Consider the following 21,917-nt stretch of genomic DNA (forward strand, 5'->3'; position numbering starts at 1 on the left):
TACAGCTGTAGCCCATCACTAAAAAATTAACTATGGAGATTTTACAGATCCAGATCTATTTAAAAATCGTTAGCAAAGTATCTCCATAGACACAGAAGTTACAAACTTGGGGAGGGAAATTTCTTTACTGTCTACATCTAAAATTTTAAATTTACAGTACTAGATTTATCTGTAGAGGCTTGGTAACATCCGAGAGACTTGGTACAGTCCAGGGAGCATTATAAAAAGCTTTCAGGAAAGTGATGTCATGTGTCCTTACTAAGGAAATGAATCCAGGAACCAAACTTAGTCTTGGCAGTTAAGGAAGACATAATTTTCAAACATTACATTTCAAAATGAAGTTGATCTCTAGTTGTTGACAAAATGCTTAGGGAGTGTTAGTCTCCAGGCTTCCAGTAAGAATCTATTAAAAGACTAAGGAGGGATTAAATTGTTTTTCTTTCTTTCCTTTTTAAACCTTGTGATATTAACTGCTCTTAACTAGATTGATGTTCTGCCTCCTAAAAGAAATCAGGGCTGGGCTCTTAATCAAATAAAATATACTTAAAGCTTATTTGAGCTTTCTAAAAAATGAAGCACAACATGAAACCACCTTTACATTTAACAAATTTCTCTTTAAAAAAAATATATTGTTGAAATGTGGGAGCTAGGGCAGTAAAGGTTTTTTTTTTCCCTCTTAAGCGCCTTAAAAAGGAGAATGTGGCAATTAGCATTTTCCCAGAGGCTTGTCAGAATGATCATTAGCCTGCTTTCATTCTTTTAAAGAATGACAGAAGGGAGTAGCAGAAGCCTTACAGTTTGTCATCCTTAAAATTTGTTTGCCGCAGTGATTTGTGTGTAGGGATGGTTATCAGACTGATATGTAGATGTAATCCTTCTAGTCTTTCGATACTAGTTTAGAAGGGCAAGTTTTTCAGTAAACTAACTTTGACTTGCCCAAGCCCACATGACCATGGGATCATTTTAGAGTATGACCCATGAAGAGGAGAGTAGAGCAAATATTTGGTATTTAACATTGAAAAAACGGAAAAATTAAAAATGAGAAAGAGGAGAGGTGCCTAGATGGCTCAGTCAGTTGAGCATCCAACTTCAGCTCAGGTCATGATCTCTCAGTTCATGGGTTCGAGCCCCACATTAGGCTCTGTGCTGACAGCTCAGAACCTGGAACCTGCTTTGGATTCTGCGTCTCCCTCTCTCTCTGCCCCTCCTCCTCTCTCTCTCTCTCTGTGTCAAAAATAAACATTAAAAGGAAAAATGAGAAAGAGGAAAAAGACAATAAGAAGGTAAAAAGCAGGGGCAGAGAAGAAGAATTAAGTCTTATAAATGTACTTTTATTCAGCAATAAGGAAGCCACAGATGTTAATAGTGTCAAACTTCATGTACTAGAAAGGAAGAATAGAAAAACGTGAAGCTAAGCAGGTCAGGGTTCTAACCCTGAGGCAATATTGCATAGGAATTGAGCTTTGCAACCAGTCAGATTGGATGGGCGCCCTAGCTTTGCCACCGTAAGATTTTGGTAAGTTACTTAATTAAGAGTTTCCCCATGTGTAAAATTAGGATAATAGCATACCTGCCAGGTTGTAAGTATTAAATGAGATAATGAATGTAAAGCAACTATACTGTAACTTTTTCTGTTGTGACATGAGTGACTCAAGTACCTTATACAGAAAAGGGATTTTGTTGCTTACAGACCTGCAAAAACCAGGGGTATTTAAGGCTTCAGGGACATCTTATCCAACGGCCCACACAATGTCATCAGAACCTGGTTTTTCTCCTTTTGGCTCTGCCTTTGGCAGCCCTGGCTCATCTACCCATTAGGTCAAAAGATGGCTGCAATATTTGTAGCTCTATACTTTCTGGTTCAAGGCTTCCAGAAAAGAGGGAGAAACATCCCCAGTAGCACAAACATTAGCTCTAATTAGCCCAACTCGAATCGATGAACTGTCACTGTGACCAAGGCAACTGAGTAATTGGCCGCATATGCTCTACCCTTAAAGGCAAGGTGAAGTTTGCTTCACTTGAATCACATGTGTTGAGTGTAGAAAGAGAGGTTCCCTCCAACACAAAATGAAGGCACTCTTATCACAAGTAAAGGGCACTCTTACCATCCACTTAATTAAAATGCAGAAAGCCAGGGATAAGCAGGCTTTATTATCAGCTGGATCCAGGCAGTCTGCCTCAGAACACAGTCACTCTGTCTCTCATTTGGGCTTCAGTCTATGTGCCAACTTCATTCCTGCAGGCTTCTTTTCAAGCTCACTGACATCCCTGGAACCTAGCCTTCATAATGCCTAATCCAAAGGAAAAGAGATCCATTCAGAAAATTCTGAGGAAGGACCCTAACTGGCCCAGCGTGGGTCATATGTGTCTATCCTCCAATCAGAAGCATCCCACCAGACCATGTGGAGTGAAGGAGATGTACTTGTTCAAGGGACAGAAGGGTGCTATGTTAACAAATATAAGAGGGAATTCAGGGCAGTCAAAACCACAGGTGTCCACTATAACTGGTAAATGCAAAGAGTATAATCAGAAATCGCAAATCAGAGAAAATAATTTTGGTAAAGAGGGCGGGGTCAACCAAGAAGAGCAGCAAATGCATGAACACATGGATAAATTGTGGTTTATGGATACTCAGCATGGGATGCAACTTGGCAATAAAAGGAAATGAATTATTGACATATGCAACAACGTGGATGAATCCCAGGGTAATTATGACAAGTAGAAGAAGCCAGATCCATTTTTGTAAAATTATAGAAAATGCAAGCTAATCTATAGTGACAAAAAGCAGATGAGTGGTTGCCTGAGTCTGGGGTAGGGAAGGATTAAAAAAAGCATGAGGACACTTGTGGGGATGACAAATACATTCTTTTTCCCTTTATTGTAGCAATGGCTTTCATGGATGTATACCTATGTAAAAACTTATCTAATTGGATGAGTTTTTCTTTTAAGTTTATTTTGAGAAGGAGAGTGCGTGTACATGTGAGTGGGGGGTAGAGACAGAGGGAGAGAGACAGAGAGGGAGAGAGAGACAGAATCCCAAGCAAGGCTCCATGCCCAGCATGCCCTATGTGGGGCTCAAGCTCACGACTGTGAGATCATGAACTGAGCCAAAATCAAGAAAGATCCAGATGCTCAACTGACTGAGCCACCCAGGCACCCCTCAAATTGGACACTTTAAATATATGCAATTAATTATATGTTAATTGTACCTAAATAATACTGTTTAAAAGAGAGAGAGAGAGAGCAAATATGATCTCAAATGCTGTCCTGTTTAATGGCATTTGAAATTATTTTCTGACCTGTCTGTACAAGGCTGAATTTTCCAACAGTGTTATAAATGCCTTCTGTAAGTACATCTGTATAGAATTCACACCACTTAACCCATAGATGGTTTCTAGCCACAGGCTCAAGGAAGAGGTTAACAAAAGATATGCATAAGATTATATTCTTCTTGAAAGATTTCTCTTCATGGTGAAAAAGAGTATATCAGTGGACAATACCTAATGAGCCATGGCTGAAATCTACTCGATTCTATATAAGACAGTGACCTGGTAAATCCACAGCATCCCTTCAAAGCAGACTGTAGTGTTCAATAAATGCCTTTTCTTTCTACCTTCTCAATGTGAAAAGAACCCAAAAAGTTTGAAATGTTGTTCATTTCTATGTTTACTTATAAATATTTTCTGTTTTTATACTCCAAAATGTAGATTATTCTTGCAATTATTTTTTAAATGTAGGCTCTATTCCCAATGTGGAGCTTGAACTCACAATCTCTAGATCAAGAGTCACATGCTCTATTGTCTGAGCCAGCCAGGTACTCCTGTCTGTGCGATTAAAGGTGATTTCCTTCTAGGCAGAGAGAAGCTTGCGTTGGCCAGGACATTCTGTTTCTTTGGGCACCCTGAAAGTCATTAGGTAGATCACAGTTGGAAGGGCTTTCTAGAGCTCAATTACCTATCTTCGAATTCTAGTTTGATTGGAAGGCATCAGAAATGCTAAATATTGCAGTATTACCTCTTATACACCTAGAAATGCAAAGACATTTTACAGAGTATTGTGTTGTTTAAAAGATAATTTTCTCATAATGATAAAAAATTTTAGTAACGTAGCCTGTTCAAAAAAACAATTTACAACTTTTGGATAATTCAAATCCCTTTGAATAAATCAATGATTAAGGTAGTACGTACCTCTCTGTGTATATTTACACTTCATTCCTTTACTACCTTCTATCCACTATTAGGCACAGTGAAGCAAAATATTCCAGCATTCTCTCATTTTGCATTAATGTTCAAAGACGTAATAGAAAGACTATAGGATTCAAAGTGAAATGAACTTGGGTTTAAGTCTTAGCTCCATTATTTGTTATACGATAGTGAGAAAGAGGGTTAATCTTTCTGAGCTTCAGTTTCTTTGTACGTTAAATGGCATATTCCATAGGCCCTTTCATGAGGATTGAACAAGACACCAAATATAAAGTTGCCTAACACAATACTTGCCACTTAACTGGCTTCGAATAAACGTTAATGTTCTTCCTTCCACTCTCACACACCATGATGATAAAAGTCATGGAAAAATACTTTGATGAAAATGCATCTGGGAAGGCAGAGATCTAAGTTTATAATGCTCAAGAGAAATAATCTGTTTTCTAAGAAGAGGAACTATAATATTTAGAAAAACAGGAATGGAGACAAACATTTTTGCTAGATTAGCAGCCCAAATAATACACGAGGATATAAGCTATCCTCGTGTATTATTTGTCATAAGTATCACTTAACATTCAGAATGTGAAAGGCCAGTAATAGCATTATGAATAAAACACATGTAGTTTGTGACGTGTAAGGGTTTTCCTACTTAAGGGGAACAAAACACATGAGCACAGATTCTTATTTATCTACTTCCTATACTTGGTATTTACAAGTACAACTAACTATAAACCTCAATTTATTTTATCAGAGATACTCAAGCAGTTTTAGGGTAGGGAGCGAGAAGTCTTCCGATCCTCATATTTACTTTTCAACTATCATTTCACTCAAATATTCCTTCAACCAATCTGTGTTTGGTGTCTATAACGTACCAGGCACTGTAAGGAATAGAAAGGAACGGGCAATGTCTCTATCTTCAAAGGATTTAGTGTTTATCAGGGGAGAAGAAGGCTTGGCCATAACTCAGAAAAACTAAAGGCATAAGATAAAAGTTTGAATATGCTGCTCAGGGGAGGAGGAGGACCTCTAGCTGGAAGAAGTGGAAGGAGTAGGTAATCAAGGCAGTTTGTGCGGCTTATATAAGACAAGCCAATAAGTACTTATTGGGGACTAATTCGGAATCTAGCACTGAGTGCTATCAAGAATGTGGAAGTCTCTTAAGCGGTAATCCTTGGCTCCATGGAATGTACAACATGGAGTTTGATGCAAAATTCTAACACTTGGCAGAAGGTGCAAGGTAGGCCTGACATCTCTACTCCTTCAATAGCTTTTGATATATTTATTTTAAATGTCTATTGCATGTTAATAGTAATTCAGTTATTAATGGTAATCCAATCTCAAAATAGAGTGAATCTGGGGTGCCTCGGTGGCTCAATTGGTGAAGTATCTGATTCTACATTTAGGCTTAGGTCATGATCTCACAGTTTGTGGGTTTGAGTTCTGTGCCGACAGTGTGGAGCCTGCTTGGAATTCTCTCTCCCTCTCTCTCTGCCCCTCCCTCACTCATGCTTTCTCTGAAAATAAACTAAAAAACAACAACAACAACAACAACAATAGTGAATCTATTATGCACAGAGACAAAAGTCAGGTATCTCTAGGAGTGGTTTCATAAGGAGATGATGGAAAAAAGAAATTAGAACATTTTGAAATAGCCTCTAATTGTTTGCCAAATTGTAAATGGGCTATGCCATTCTTTATGAATCTTGGATACATGGCAGTATTTTGAAAACTAAAATTTTAAATTACCAAATTTAAATTTGGTTTACTGCTTAGTCCCTTATTTTTAAAAGAATTAATGACACAGTTACTTATGACTGACGAGTCACATAAAATTTGGGTCTAGTGTTTATGTATAGCAAGATTAAGATCAGCACTAAACTTTCATTAGAAAGGTTAAACACTGGGGCACCTGGGTGGTTCAGTCAGTTAACCGTCTGACTTCGGCTCAGGTCATGATCTCGCGGTTCGTGAGTTTGGGCCCCGTGTCGGTCGCTGTGCTGACAGCTCAGAGCCTGGAGCCTGCTTTGGATTCTGTGTCTCCCTCTCTCTCTCTGCCTCTCCCCTGCTCACACTGTCCCTCTCTCTCTCAAAAGTAAATACTTTTAAAAAACTTTAGAAAGGTTAAACATTTTATTTCACAATAGAGATATGCTATAAATCCTTAACAAATTTATTTTTAAATAGTCTTTGGAAATAAATTTAATTTTTGTCTATCTTGTAAGCCCATAAATGTGAAGTACTCTATTTCCTTTTCCTAGAATCAAGTTTCCAAATTTCTCATTTAAAACAACCTCACTTCCCAAGTTTAGCATCGAAGTTTTTTGATTTCTTCCCTTGACAAATCGTGTCCATCCTTTTGTATCTGATTCATGCCTTCCGCGGTCTTAAAGACTGGATGCCTCAGCTCTTTTTTTGCAAGTCATATACTTCAGACTCAGATGTAGGCATGTCTGTATGGCTCATCCATGTGACACCTAAGCCAGCAAAAGACAGGAGGCTCAAACTATATAATTGAGCCTGAGGCGGAGCCATCTGTTTCATTTAAAACACAGAATGAATTGGAATGAGAGGCCCACTGAGATAGACTTGGAAAAGATGACAAGGAAGAATGGAAGAAAAAAATTATTAGTGTTTTTAGGAACATTGTCTTTTTCTTTCTTTTTTTATAAAAAAAATTTTTTTAATGTTTATTTATCTTTGAGAGGGAGAGAGAGAGAACAGAGCACAAGTGGGGCAGAGAGAGAGGGAGACACAGAATCCAAAGCAGGCTCCAGGCTCTGAGCTGTAAGCACAGAGACTGACATGAGGATTGAACCCATGAATCGCGAGAACACGACCTAAGTCAAAGTCGGAGGCTTAACTGACTGAGCCACCCAGGCTCTCCTCTCTTTTTCTTATAGAATATAAAAATGTTAATTAAATGCTTTCTTCACCCACTATTTTATTTTATTTATTTTTGGTAAAAATGCTTTAAAAGTTATAACAATATTACAAAAGATCCAGAAAAGAAAGAAAATCACCCGTAACTCTTCAACCATAACACAGTAGCCTATCATTTTGGAGTATTTCTTTCCAGCCTTTATTTCATATTCATGTACGTTTTAATAGTTTACAGGTGGTTTTGTATCATGTTCTTGACTTATCATTATCATCAACACTTGTTCTGTTGTCATCATGATTATCCTATTTGTTGGCTGTCCAGCCCTCTGCAACTCGTGTTTCATGGGCCCTCCCCATCTCTCTGCAAAATCTTCCCCAGAGTGTGTCTGGGAGTTGCTGCAGGGAAGGGTGTCTCACATGTGCTCCTGCCCCATCAGCTGCCACCTGTGTCATTGAATTACTCTTCTCCGTTGCTGGCGACCACCATGTTTTCAGGCAAACTGAGTCTACGTAAACTGAGGCTGCCTCTGCCTTTGTTTGCCATGGATACTGTCAACTTCCTAGATAGGACTTCTATTCAGTTTATCCTTTCAAGTCACCTGCCTTGATGTCCTCTCCTGCCGTTCCGACCTAAGGGGTTCCCATTGGCAAAGGGTGAAAATTTGGACTGGGAGCCAACAAAAGCATTTGTTGGCAGGTGTAGGCACACATTTTTCCTAAACTACCTCAAAACTGCACTCATTTTTCAGTGATATGAGAGGTTGTGTCTAAATATTGGAATTGATATGAATTTTTAAAAAGCATTTACTCTGGGTAACATAATAATAAGTGGCTCTGTCACTTTTTAACAGTATATACTCTTAGCAAGTCAACCTGTTTGACCTCAATTTTCTCATCTATAAATCGTGATAATACTTTCTATTTTGCAGAGTGGTTATAAAGACTAGAGGCATGCTTCTATAGCTCTCACTGCCATATTATATGGATATCGATAGCTAATGTTGTTATTATGTATTGTTTATGAACTGGAAGCAGACTTAATTCAAATAGCCTACCCCATCTTCAAAGTGGCAGACAGGAACTGTAGACTGAGAGCCCACATTTCAAATATGTTTTGATTAACAATTTAAGAAAAATTCTTGAACTCAAAACAATTCATGTTACAAAAAAAGATACTTTATTAAATTAAATGAGAAATATACATGACTTTCACATACTTGAAAAGACTTTAAATAAGCTTTTTCATTTTTTTCTTCTTCAAGCACTACAGAACTCACTAAACTCTAGTAAAAGTTATTTGCTATAGAGTGAATGTTTATGTCCTTCCCCACCAAATTCATATGTTACATCTTAATCCCCAATGTGATATTATTAGGAGGTAAGACTTTTAGTAAGTGACTAGGTCGTGAGAGTGAAGCCTTCATGAATGGAATTAATGCTCTTATAAAGGAGACCCCAGAGAATTCCCTCATCCTTTTTGCCCTGTGAAGACATAGCAAGAAGATGGCTAACTATGAACCAGAAAATGGGCTCTCATCAAACACTGAATCTATCAGTGTCTTTATCTTGGACTTCAGTTACTAGAACTGTGAGACATAAATTTCAGTTGTTTGTAAGCCACCCATGGGGCACCTGGGTGGCTCAGTTGGTTAAGCATCTGACTTTTTTCTGTTTTTTTTTTTAATGTTTACTTATTTGTTTGTTTGTTTGTTCATTTTAAGAGAGAGTGCACAGAAAGAGAAGGAAAGAGAGAATCCCAAGCAAGCTCCACACTCAGTGTAGAGCCTGACTCCAGGGTCCATCTCACAACAATGAGATCATGACCTGAGCCAAAATCAAGAGTCAGACAGTCAACCAACTGAGCCACCCAGGCACTCCAGGTGACTACTCTTGATTTCGGCTCTGGTCATGACCTCACAGTTGGTAAGATCGAGCCCCACATGGGACTCTGGGCTGACAGCGCAACGAGGAGCCTCCTTGGGATTCTCTCTGCCCCTCCCCAAGTTGCGTAGGTGTAGGTATATGCGCGCCTGCTTTCTCTCTATTTCCCTCTCTCTCAAAATAAATAAATAAAAGAAAAATAAGGCTCCTGGTTCATGTTATTCTGTCAGAGCAGCCCAAGTGTTAGGACCAAGGCAGTGTTACATACAGAATTCAGACCACGGCAAAATGTCACAGCAGGAAATGTCTATAGAATACAGACACACCTGGGTAAAGGCTGGTGCTATTTATTTAAGATGCTTAAGTCTGTTAGTAGATTTGAAACCAGAACATCTGTCATTAAAGAAGAAAAACAGGCAGGAACAAGATGGGATAGGTAGGTGGCAGATGGATTTTCCAAGCAACTGGCAATCAGTACAGGTCTAGACAGGTAGGAAGTCAAGGTTGGGAAAGTCTGGTAGTAACACATTTAGAACAAAAGCTTTCATTTTCACAAAGGTTTGTTGTTGTTGGTTGGTTTTTTGTTTTGTTTTGGTTTGGTTCCAAAGAACTTTCTTGTGTGACTGTGGGATGTCCCACTGAAGAAACATAATGGCAACGTAGTGTAGTGGCCTCAGACATAAGAGATCTAGGCTCAAACTGCACTCATTTGTTCTGTTTTATAAAAGTTATAGCACTTATTTGCTCTGTGGCCTTGTGCAAATAATTCATTTCTAGAGTCTCCACTTACTAAAGTGGTTGTATTAGATCCATGGTTCTTAACCATTTGGGGGAAGGTGGGGGGGTTGCGGGGTCCCGGATCATTCACCTCTTTAACCTGATGGAAAAAGATAATTTTCTACAAAAATGCACATAAATATCACCTCAAATTTGGCAAACTATTTTAATGCATTAGAAACTGATTTCCTTCATATAGAAAAACTTACCAAAATTTTTCCATCTCTCACTCCTGTTTATTCACATAAATGAAGCAATTGAAATAAATGCAAAGTGTGCAAGTACAAAAGAACAAAGTTTAAATTCTTCCCCAAAGCAAATTTAAATAAGAAGGCTACCATCATTTGACTTGAATAGAAATTATGGAACAGTCTTAACATCAAAATATATTTGTCATTTGTGATATTCTATAAATTTTGACTCTTAATTTTGACAGCAACAAGTGAAAGAAAGCCCTGATTAACAAAGTAGGGTTGTAGCAAATGGATAGGTTTATGTCCAAACACATTGGATATTTCTAGAACTCTTTAAGCTATTACTTGCATCATTTCCTCAGTCCTCAGGTCAATGAATTTAGTCATTTTTGCAACGTCTGCATCATCAATGATAGCATCAACAAGAGCATGGGTAAAATTCACATTTCAATTTTAAAATCAAATGAGCAACACTAGCCTTTGGAGAAATTCTGTAGTGTTTCCAGATATCTGTACATTTCTGCCTTACAAGAAATTGACTAGTTTCCTCACTCCTGGATGGAGCCAGGAGAATCTCCTCCAGCATGGGAAAGGCTCATATTTGTCTGTTTCCAATCCCACAGTAGTAACTTGGCCAAAAGGGCTTTTGGTTCTGCGTGTGTGTGTGTGTGTGTGTGTGTGTGTGTGTGTGTGGGTGTGGGTGTGTGTGTGGTTTGGTTTCAAAATGTCATCCTCAGGAACTCGTGCCAAAAAAAGCCTTACCTTATTCATGTGATAAAAGGTGTCAAAGCCAAGGGGTGCCTGGCTGGCTCAGTCAGTAGTAGACCATGTGACTCTTGATCTTGGAGTTGTGAGTTCAGGCCCCATGTTGGGTACAGAGATTACTTAAAAAAATAAAATTTTCAAATATATCAAAGCCACAAATGACTTCTTCTTATAGAATTTTTAAAGAGCGAATTCCAGTGAATAACTTCATATCCTGCTTCCATTTCTTGACAAAAATTTCTTTAAATCCCCATGAGTCAAAAGGTCTGGAGAAATTGACGACTTCTGCAGCAATAGGCAAAACTTCTTCAGGACTATTGGCAAAGGCTTTGATGCCTACAGGAGGTGATGTAGTAAGCCGTGACTCATGGTGATGTGTTGAGCTTCTTTCTTCATCAAAGCAGAAAAACCAGATGTGTTGCTGAATGCTGCATGTGCACCATAATTCCAAAATTTTGTTTGCAAATTTTGTGGGGTTTTTTGGGTAAACTTTTATTTATTTATTTTTGAGAGAGATAGCAAGGGAGAAGGGGCAAAGAGAGAGGGAGACAGAATCCCAAGCAGGCTCCACACTGTCAGCACAGCACCCGATGTAGGGCTCGAACTCACGAACAGTGAGATCATGACCTGCGCCAAAATCAAGAGTTGGACGCTTAACCGACTGAGCTACCCAGGTGCCCCTGCAACCATAGTTTTTACTCGAAGAAGGAACTCTTTACAATTCCATGTAATTCAGGGCTTTTGAGGTTCCTAAAAGGGGCTCATAAAATAAAATTATTAAAAAATTTTCCAACACATATTTCACACATAAACATCAGAAAATGGCACTTTTTTGCTGAAGAAGAAAATGACTTCATGGCAAATTCCTCCATATTCTGATTCAAAATAACTGACAAAATGTTAGTATATCCAGAACAGAGTATGTAATTTTGCAAAGACACTGGTTCCTTATTATTCCTTATTCCAAGCTAGCATTTAACTTGACCACTTAAAAGCACAAGGCTTGTCTGTGGCTTCTTTTGCCTAGTAATGCAATTAGAAGTCTTTAGACAGGAGAGTTGGGAGAAGTGCAAGGTTTTGGGAAATTCCAGCCTTTCCAAACTGCAGTCTTTTCAAAACAAGACAAAACAAAACAAACAAATAACAACAACAAAAGCGATGTGGTTTGAAGTGTTGGAGTTCAGAGCTAACGGCCAAGAAAAAATTCTTGAGATGTCTCCGATGCAAAAAGGTGGTTTTATTTAAAGCACAGAGGCAGGACCCATGGGCAGAAAGAGCTGCACTGGGGTTGTGAAGAATGGCTGGATTATATATATTTTCAAGTTGGGAGGGGATTAGGGATAGCATAAGTCTCTAAGATATTTTGGAAACAAGGTTTCCAGGATCCTGAGGGGGCTAGCTATTGATAAAATTGCTTTTTTCTTGTAAATCATTAAGACAGTTGCAAACTGATGGAGACTCCTGTCCTGCCTGACTGTGATCTCTGTCAGGTAACTGTTCTTCCCTCTAGCAAAGCATTACCATTAAGACAATTGGGCATTCCTGCAGGAATGTTAGACTCTGCCTGTCTCAAGGACTTGTCAATGGGCTGTAAATTGTAAGGAAATTTGATTTTTTTTTCTTTTGCCGTTTTTCCCCCCCACATCAAAAATCACCTCCAAGTCTCATGTCTTTTCTGGGTACAGAGACCTAAAGGTGTTTCTTCAGGACTTTACCCACTAGTTGCCATGAGCCAGAATCATAGTGCATGGTACGCAATCTGGCTTCCACAGCCCATAATCACAGAGCAATGCATATCAAACCAAAGGATGCCATACTTAGAAGTGCTTTTTTCCTTCTAATTTCAGCTAGATGTCACATAAACAGATACTTATAAGTCTCATGTCAGGAATAATTTTAATATTTAATGATTATATTAGGAGAGCAAATTTAGGAGTTACACTTCTTTCCTTCTAATTCTCAAACTTTCTGTAATGCTGTTCTATTGTTTTTTGAATATGAATTACATATTAAAGCAAAACAGGATATTGTAAAAAAAAGTGAGACTTGCAGAACTCAAAAAGATGATATGCCATTTCGATTTAAGAAAAGATAATTACTTTTAAAATATAATAGGTTAACTATTGTGGTAATAGTTAATAACTAATTGGGCTATCTGTTTTACACATATTATTTTATTTTCATAATGACTCTGTGAGACAAATACTATTGCTGTCATTTTATGGATGAGGAATTTGAAATTCAGAAAAAATAAACAACTTGTCCAATATCACACAGCTAGTGGCTGAGTTATAATTCAAAGCCAGGTCTTCTTACCCCCCAGGACTGTGCTCTTAATTACTACACAAATGTAGAGGAACGAGAGATGTAGGTAAGAAAATTAGTATAAGCAGAGTAAGAATTCTTGTCTAAAGGGTAAAGATATGGGACATTAATGTGAGGAGGGCTTAATTTAAAGAGAAATGAATAGGGGTGCCTGCGTGGCTCAATCAGCTAGAACTTCCTACTTTGGCTCAGGTCATGATCTCATGGTTCATGAGCTGGAGACCCACATCAGGCTCTGTGCTGACAGTTCAGAGCCTGGAGCCTGTTTCGGGTTCTGTGTCTCTCTCTGCGCCTCCTCTGTTTGTACTCTGTTTCAGTCTCTGTCCCTCTCTGTCTCTGTCTGTTGCTCTCTGTCTCTCAAAAATAAATAAACATTAAAAAAAAATTAAAGAGAAATGAATGGAAGTATCTTTGGGGAAGGTACCGTCTTACAAACAAATCCAGCTCTCTTTGCTCTAAATTTGTATTTCCAGAATCTTCTGATATGTGGCTTAGGCTCCACAGCGGGTGTTTATCAGGAATGGAGTCCCAATTCACAATCCAGGTCCTTAAAATTTTCCATTAGAAGCTAATGAATCTCTTTCATGACAGACAAGCTTTTGGGGTTTGAGCAGTATGAAACAACTCTTCTGAGACCTGATCACACCATCTCCTTCTGTAAATTCCTTCTTTTATTTGCCCCTGAATACTCCCAGCACAGCACTGTGCCTGGCAGTTAATGGGCACCCAATAAATGTCGGTTGACTGACAAAATAATGAATGAGGTTTTGAAAGACTCATCAAGTTGAGGTGGCAGACTCTAACACCCAGCAACGTGTTGAAAGCCTGCTGAGGAAAAATACTTAGACATAATTAATTTGTTTCTCCCCGGACCCCCATCCCATTAACAACATAGTTTGACAATGGGCAAAACCATCCTGGAATTCCTGCATGGCAAACCTTTGTTTTGATAGCACGAGCCTGATTTGTACAGCCCTTGGTGGTGCTGACCTGTGCACATATTCTGGCCCTTAAGGTCTCTCCAGTCTTTTTAGCAACCATCTTATGCCATCATTTCCTTGTCTTTAGAGAGCATATTTTTTCCTGCTGCCCTTGGCCATACTAAAATTTGTTCATTTGATTCAATCTGAACACTTTGATAATATGCTGGAGTCAATTTGTGCTTTTTTTCTATTAATCCTTCCAAAATGAAAGAGAAAAGAGTGATATCTTCGTCTCAGTTGCAAACAATTCTTTCCACCTCCCCGAGCTCTCAATAATATTATCAGTAATCTTAGTAACAGATAAGCCATTTTAGTGACAGATAAGCAAAATATACTATGCAATAGATGTATGGGTATTCTACCGTCCCCTTGAATTATTCTTCAGCAATCCAGCTTTTGCCATTTTCCAATTATATATTGGCTCTGCAGGTGACTCTGCATTTTTTTTTTTTTTCCTGGGGAAACACCTGTTCTTTCTGCAAATGAAAAACTATTGCTCACCCTAAAGGAGTCCTAATGCCCTGGGAGGATTTCCTTCTGTGGCTTTGTTTGTTCCTCAAACAGGTTCTCCTACAGAGCTTTCTGGCCTCTGTAGCTTTGGTGAAGGGAAACAAATTTGCTGGCATTTTTTTTCAGTTCTCAATATATGAATAGCCCTGCTTTCTTACTAGTGCCACATGAACTGTTGTCATGAGTGAAAAAAAAAAAAAAAAGATAGCCTTGAATACTGCTCTAAAAGATAGCATGTGCCTTGGGAATAAATGCCCATAATTCCTTTCTCTCTATAAATATTTCTATAAAAATGCAAAAGCAATCTTGGCTGACAGAGAATGCAGTTATTTAAGTGTAAAATTCTCCTGATGAGCTCAACTTGAGTGTGTGAAAGAGTCAGGAGCCCATGATCCAATTCCCTGTTGGGAACCAATCTTATATTAAAACATGGTAAATATTATCTAAGAGAATTTTACTGCAGTGTATCTGGGAACTTCCATTTTGAAATTTATTGCAGTGAGCTGGGGCATGTTTTGAACTTGAGAGTTTGTGGGTTTCTTTATCCAAGCTCATATTCTGATGAAATTTTAAAGTAAAATTTCTTACACCCTAAATTTAATTATGTATTCAAACTGCATTAAAAAAATTCTTTGTCATTAGGTTTTACTCACCTATATCAAATAATCAAAGGGTTAGTGGACTCTTGCTATATTTCATTATGACCACCAAATATAATGGTGTGTCAGATAGGTCATCAACATCTGTATTTTATTTTTTAATTCAATTAAAATAATTTTATGTAAATATAAATGTGGACATGTAAGCATACATATATATTTCTTTCTCCTTGTCTTTCCCCAAATTATTTTACAATACCCCATGTGATATTAGAATATCATGAGGGGCGCCTGGGTGGCTCAGTCGGTTAAGCGTCCGACTTCAGCCAGGTCACGATCTCGCGGTCCGTGAGTTCGAGCCCCGCGTCGGGCTCTGGGCTGATGGCTCAGGGCCTGGAGCCTGTTTCCGATTCTGTGTCTCCCTCTCTCTCTGCCCCTCCCCCGTTCATGCTCTGTCTCTCTCTGTCCCAAAAATAAATAAACGTTGAAAAAAAAAATAAAAAATAAATAAATAAAAAAAAAAGAATATCATGAAAAGTCAGACTACCTGGGTTCAATCCAGGCTCCAGTATTTATGATCTGTTTGACATTATCTGAAGCCTCAGTTTTTCAAGATTGTTGTAAAGATTAAATGAGATAATTTATGTAAAGCACTTGGCACAGCACCTGGCAAATTGTGATATTATTCATTATGAGGAGAAAAGTCAGAATCCGAGAAAAATATAAATATTATAATCATATGGATATATCTATTGCTTTAATTGTTCAAATTAAATAGTTGAATTGGTTTTTAGTTTTTTAGCTGTTATAACACTAAAGTGAAACATAATCCATCGTATAAATCTTAGTTTCAGAAGGGAAGAAGAAACTAGTTCAGAAGTAAAATTTTTGCTCACTCTGAATTCCAAAAGGAACTTATAGAGGGTACATTGAATAATTGAATTGAATTGAATAATGTTTTCAATAACATTTTACAGCAAATATTGTCAAGAATTTAATATGGCTGGTATAGCAACCTTTGGTAAAAAAAAAAAGTATTCAATTAAAATGTAGATTAGTAAAAAATTATATAACAGACTCAGTAAATATGGCCTAAGTTTATAGTCTTATGGAATGAAAAAAAATAGTAACTGAGCATCTAATTTGTGCATGGTATTGTCTTAAGCACTGTAAAGGAACACGTAGATAAATTAGACTTAATCCTTGCCCTTAAGAATTTACTAATTCCTGGGGCACCTCGGTGGCTCAATCGGTTGAGCATCTGACTTTGGCTCAGGTCATGATCTCACAGTTCATGGGTTCAAGCCCCACGTTGGGCTCTGTGCTGACAACTCAGAGCCTGGAGCCTGTCTTGAATTCTGTGTCTCCCTGTATCTCTGCCTCTCCCCTGCTTATGCTCTGCCTCTCTCTCTCTCTCTCAAAAATGAATAAACATTAAAAAAAAGAATTTACTAATTCATAAAGCATGGGAATGAGAATAAGAAAATGATAACAAGAACTATGATCAAGGAAGACTAGTGTGAACCCCAAATGATGACATAAAATGCTCTGGAGGTTCAAAGGAAAGAAAGGTGTATTCCTTAAACACATAAACTCAACCCACCCATGGCCTTTGCACCTGCTATTCTCTGAACCTGGAATGCTCTTCCCCCTACATGCTATGGACAATCTCTTCTTTCCCTTGAGGCCTCAGCTTATGTTTTTACCTCTTCATGGAGGCCTTCCATCACTGCCCATCATGGAGGAGACATCTCTCCATAATTTATCTCAGCTTCTTGTTTGTTGTTGTTCTTCTTCACAGTACTTACTACAATTTATGATTATTTCATTTGTTTGTTTTAGCTGTCTATGTAAAATATAAGCTCCAAGAAGGCAGGACTATATCTGTTTTTCATGTCTTCCATTTAATCCTTGATGCCCAGAACAGTGCCTAGAACATAGCAGGCATTCAATATATGTTTGTTGAATGAACCAATGAAAAAACAAAAGATCCCATTTGGTTGGCAGGATCAGGACAGGTTTCATGAGAGGAAGGAAGGAGTCCTGAAGAAATAGGTAGGGGTATGAAGAAGGGGTAGAGAAATGAGAGATGTTGCAAAGAGAAAGAAAAGCATCAGCAAATATTTGGAGCCCAGCGCATACAAAGCATTTTCTGAAAGCAACCAACACTGTACATCTTTGAACTTAAGATGCACACTTCATCCTCCTACTTCTTCCTTCCATTTTTAATGTAGCCAACTTGGTATAATTGCCATGTGTCCCATAATTATTATCTGAATGTACTATGTTCGCATATTTTTTTTCTTCTAAAATGTTATTTAATCGATGGTGTGTCTTATAATGCATTTTAGAAATGGGAAAATAAAGTATTTCAGTTTTACTGGGACATAGAGTATGTGTAGGGGAGCTGAGAAAGTTCTGCTGTAGAAGCTATGCTCTGGGCACATAACAAGGCCAAGAGTGGTAAATTTATAGCATACTTAATTTATCAGGAATGGGAAAGAGTTCCTACTGAAATTGTAAAACTATATTGTTTCCCAAAATAGTTGTAAATCTTTCTATAAAGATACATTTTTTGACCATTTACAGTTTTAAGTTTAAGCTCCAGATTAAAACTTCTCTCTACAAAGCCCAGGAGGATATATATTCTCCCCCGCTGGACTATGAGCTATTTGAGGGCAAAGACTATCTCTAGTAACTATCACAATACCTGGTATGGAGTTGATGCTCTGTTAATATTTATGAAATCTTAAATTAGTAAATAATTGTTGAAGGAATGGCAACAATTTTACCATTCTTTATAGGAAAAACAATTATGGTGGATAATGGAGATGAAGACAATGGTTAGAATTTTGAAGCCAAATGGAGTTAGTTAATCTAGGAAAAGACTTTGGAGGAGGGAAATGTTTAGCTGCCTTTTATAAGCAGGGGAGAGATACAGGCTGGCAGAGAGGAGGCATAAATAGTAGGAAACAGGACTTGTAAGTCCTAAGTTTTTTGCAGAAAATGATGAAATATGTGTGGAAGCCACAGTGAGTAGACCAGGGAGAAGGAAATGCATTAAATGAGGGCAGGAAGAGGAGGAGGAGGTGAGCCATGGAACCAGAGAGGGCCTGAGTCTGTCTTGACTTGATTTTACTAAAAGTCAGTTATAAGCCGAAAATATGCATGAATATTTACGTGTGGATATTGAAGTCGCTCAGAACATGGGCAGGATCCCTCCTAGCACATGTTACCAGCAGTCTCCAAGACACTGAACACAGGGAATATTTCAGTCCTCCTTATACCTGACTTTTCAGCAGCATCTGATTCTGTTGACCTCTTTCCTTTTTAAAAAAAATTGTGCTAAAATACACATAATACAGAAAAGATATATGCATAATACAAAATTTACCATCTCAACGACCTTTAAGTATACAGTTCAGTAGCATTAAGTACATTCATATTGTTTTGCCACCATCACTACAATCCATCCATAGCACTCTTTTTATCTTACCAAAGGAAAACTTTATAGTCATTAAACAATAACCCTAATAAACAAAATCTCTCCCAGACCTTGGTAACCACCATTCTACTCTGTCTCTATGAATCTGACTCTAGGTACTTCATGTAAGTGGAATCATACAGGATTTGTCCTTTCATGACTGTCTTATTTCACTTAGCATAATGTCCTCAAAGTTCACCCATGCTGTAGTATGAGTCAGAATTTCCTTCCTTTTTAAGGCTGAATAATATTCCATTGTAGGTGTATCTACCACATTTTGTTTATGACCTCTTTAGTTTTTAAGACCCTTTCTTAAGCTTCCACAATTGTTTTTCCTGGTTTTCCTCTGACCTCCCCGAGCTCACTCTCTACCACTTAGCCATTTAATGTTGAAGTTTCCTGGAGCTTGGTCCCAAGCCCCTCCTCTCCTCTTATTCTCTACTATTCCTTTAAATAAGCTTACCCAAGACCATGACTTTCCTTCCTGTTTATTTGTCCTTATTTCCAAGTGTACAGCTTTGGGGGGAGGGGTGCACAGGGAGCAGTGAGGGAAGAAGGGGGGGACATCTGCCTCGCCAATCAGATCAGTAGACTCATCACTGATGAACAAAGGGACAACAGATGTCTCAGCCAAATTGCTCTCACAGCTGGATTGGGAGTTTAAGTATGATTTAAAAGGCATGAGGCCGAATAATGCTTGAGGAAGTTGACCTGCACTCTGATTTCACGGAAAAGAATAGAGCCAGAATAAGCTGTTGGGAGACAGGCAGTGGTGGCAGTTTAGCCACAAGGTGACTGGGATCCAGGCAAAATATGCTTATAAGGAAAAGTGGACACAAACCAGTAGTTGAAAATGTGGAATAAAAGAAGTGATAAGCAGTGAAGTTAATGCTTTCTCTAAGGCTCTTGCCTTCTTTTTGATCATACTTGAGGTCAAAAGAGCATTTCCTCTGAAGATTAAACAAAAAGACCCAATTAGACCTTTGAGATGTTTTCTCACCAATTCCTCGAATCCCCTTTTATTTCATCCTCTAGGGCTGAAACCTGCACAAAATTCAGAAAAGGATGAAGATAGGCTGACCGCAGCGCCCCCAGTTGTCCTTGTTTTCCTTCACTCTTTGTCTTTAATATTGCTATTTTTTTTATTATTTATTTTATTTTTTTTTTAACGTGTATTTATTTTTGAGACAGAGAGAGACAGAGCATGAACGGGGGAGGGTCAGAGAGAGAGAGAAGGAGACACAGAATCTGAAACAGGCTCCAGGCTCTGAGCTGTCAGCACAGAGCCCGACGTGGGGCTCGAACTCACGGACTGCGAGATCATGACCTGAGCCGAAGTCGGACGCTTAACCGACTGAGCCACCCAGGTGCCCCAATATTGCTATTTTTTTATTTTTATTTTTTTTTAACATTTATTTTTGAGAGAGAGATAGAAGAGAGAGGGCACGAGTGGGGGAGGGGGAGGAACAGAGAACGAGGGAAACAGAGGGTCCAAAGTAGGCTCCAGGCTGTCAGCACAGAGCCTGATGCAGGCCTCAAACCCACAAACCAGGAGATCATGACCCGAGCCGAAGTCAGTCGTTTAACAGACTGAGCCACCCAGGCACCCCAATATTGCTTTTTTTGGTTAACAGCTCACCTTTAGTCTACTGCCCTCCTTTCAAAAACAACTTTGTTATATCCCTTTATAGTTATCATTAACAGACTTCCTGAGCTTAAAAAAGCCAAAAAAAGGAACATGTGTTTTCTTAAACACAAACCTTAAAAATACGAATGATTGGTGTTATAAGTCAAGTTATTTAAGAATGAACAACCAACAAATCTGAACACTGATAATGGCTGAATTAGGATAGTAGGCAATGAGGTGGGATTAGACATAATCCTTAACCTATAAACATAACAGATGTGGAGTAATGATCGAACATAGTTTGCTTTTCACTTTACTCCTTCTGGTGACAGCACCCCATGTTTGCTTTGGGTCATTGCTGGAGACAGTCTGCGACACCATCAACCAAAGTACTCTTTTAGCCAAACCATGAGGTGGGCCCGATCCAAGTTAAGCCGACCGGATGCTTGCTCGCAGGAATTTGAATCTTCAGGAGAGGAATGAAGAATCAAAAAAGGTCACTTTCTGCTTGCTGTCTGAATCTGCAAGTCGGCCCCAGTCCTAGCTTTATTCTGAGCCAGGTTATCGAGCTAGGCCTTCCATTCTATGCGCTAATGCAGTGAATGGAGATTTCTTTTTTGGCCTACCCTAGCTAGTTTCCTTTACTTCCCATCAGCATTTTATCTTGAAGGCTAGGGAGTGCCAGGTGCTGTGGTGAAGGCATTGGATGGATGTCATTCAATCCTCACAACAACCCTCCAATTATGTTTCCCCTTTGACAGAAGCCACGCCTCTGAAAAATTAAAGCAACTTGTCAAAGTTTTCACAGCTAGCAAGAAATGGAACTGACATTCAAACTCAGGTCATAGGACTCTTTGACTTTAGCATTTCATCTCTAGGGAAAAATTCTTTAGGAAAACTCAGGCCTTTTGGTAATGAAGTGGTGGGGAGGGGACCCCGGAGGCTGGATGTGTGAAGCTGAGACAAATACTTTTCTCTATAGTGAAGTACTAGAATTTGAAGAGGTTTTCTCTGACATAAGAGAGAATAGCTCTGGGGAGCCTGGGACCCAAAGAAGGCTGCAGATAGGTGGGGCAGGGTAGAATGAATCCTTGCAATAGCAGTAGGCTGGAGTTTTAGGAGAAACCAAAGTATCCATTAGGGTATTTTCATTATAAGTAACAGAAAACTAAACTCCAAATGGGTATAAATCATTACACTATTTTTGCTTATTTTTTTTTAAATGTTTATTCATTCTTGAGAGACAGAGAGACAGAGCATGGGTGTGGGAGACGCAGAGTAAGAGTGGGAGACGCAGAATCTGAAGCAGGCTCCAGGCTCCAAGCTGTCAGCACAGAGCCCGATGAGGGGCTTGAACTCACGAACCGTGAGATCATGACCTGAGCCAAAGTCAGACGCTTAACCGACTGAGCCACCCAGGCGCCCCAAATCATTACACTATTATTCTAAGAAACCCAGAGGTAGGAATGTTTAAGATTAGATGTTTTGGTGGGCAACAATAGACACCAGGTTTTTTCCTATCTTTCCTTTTTGTACCCTTTGTTGTGTTGCCTTTGCCCTCGGGGGGGTGGGTAACTCTCTCACCTTTATAAGTTGGCTATAGTAGTTCTACCTATGACCTCTGCACAAGACAAAGGTCAGAGGAGGAGACTACCTCTTTCTCTCTTGTATGTCTTGTATGTGTGTATCT

This window comes from Leopardus geoffroyi, chromosome B4 (genome assembly GCF_018350155.1).
Source record: "Leopardus geoffroyi isolate Oge1 chromosome B4, O.geoffroyi_Oge1_pat1.0, whole genome shotgun sequence".
Classification (NCBI taxonomy): domain Eukaryota; kingdom Metazoa; phylum Chordata; class Mammalia; order Carnivora; family Felidae; genus Leopardus; species Leopardus geoffroyi.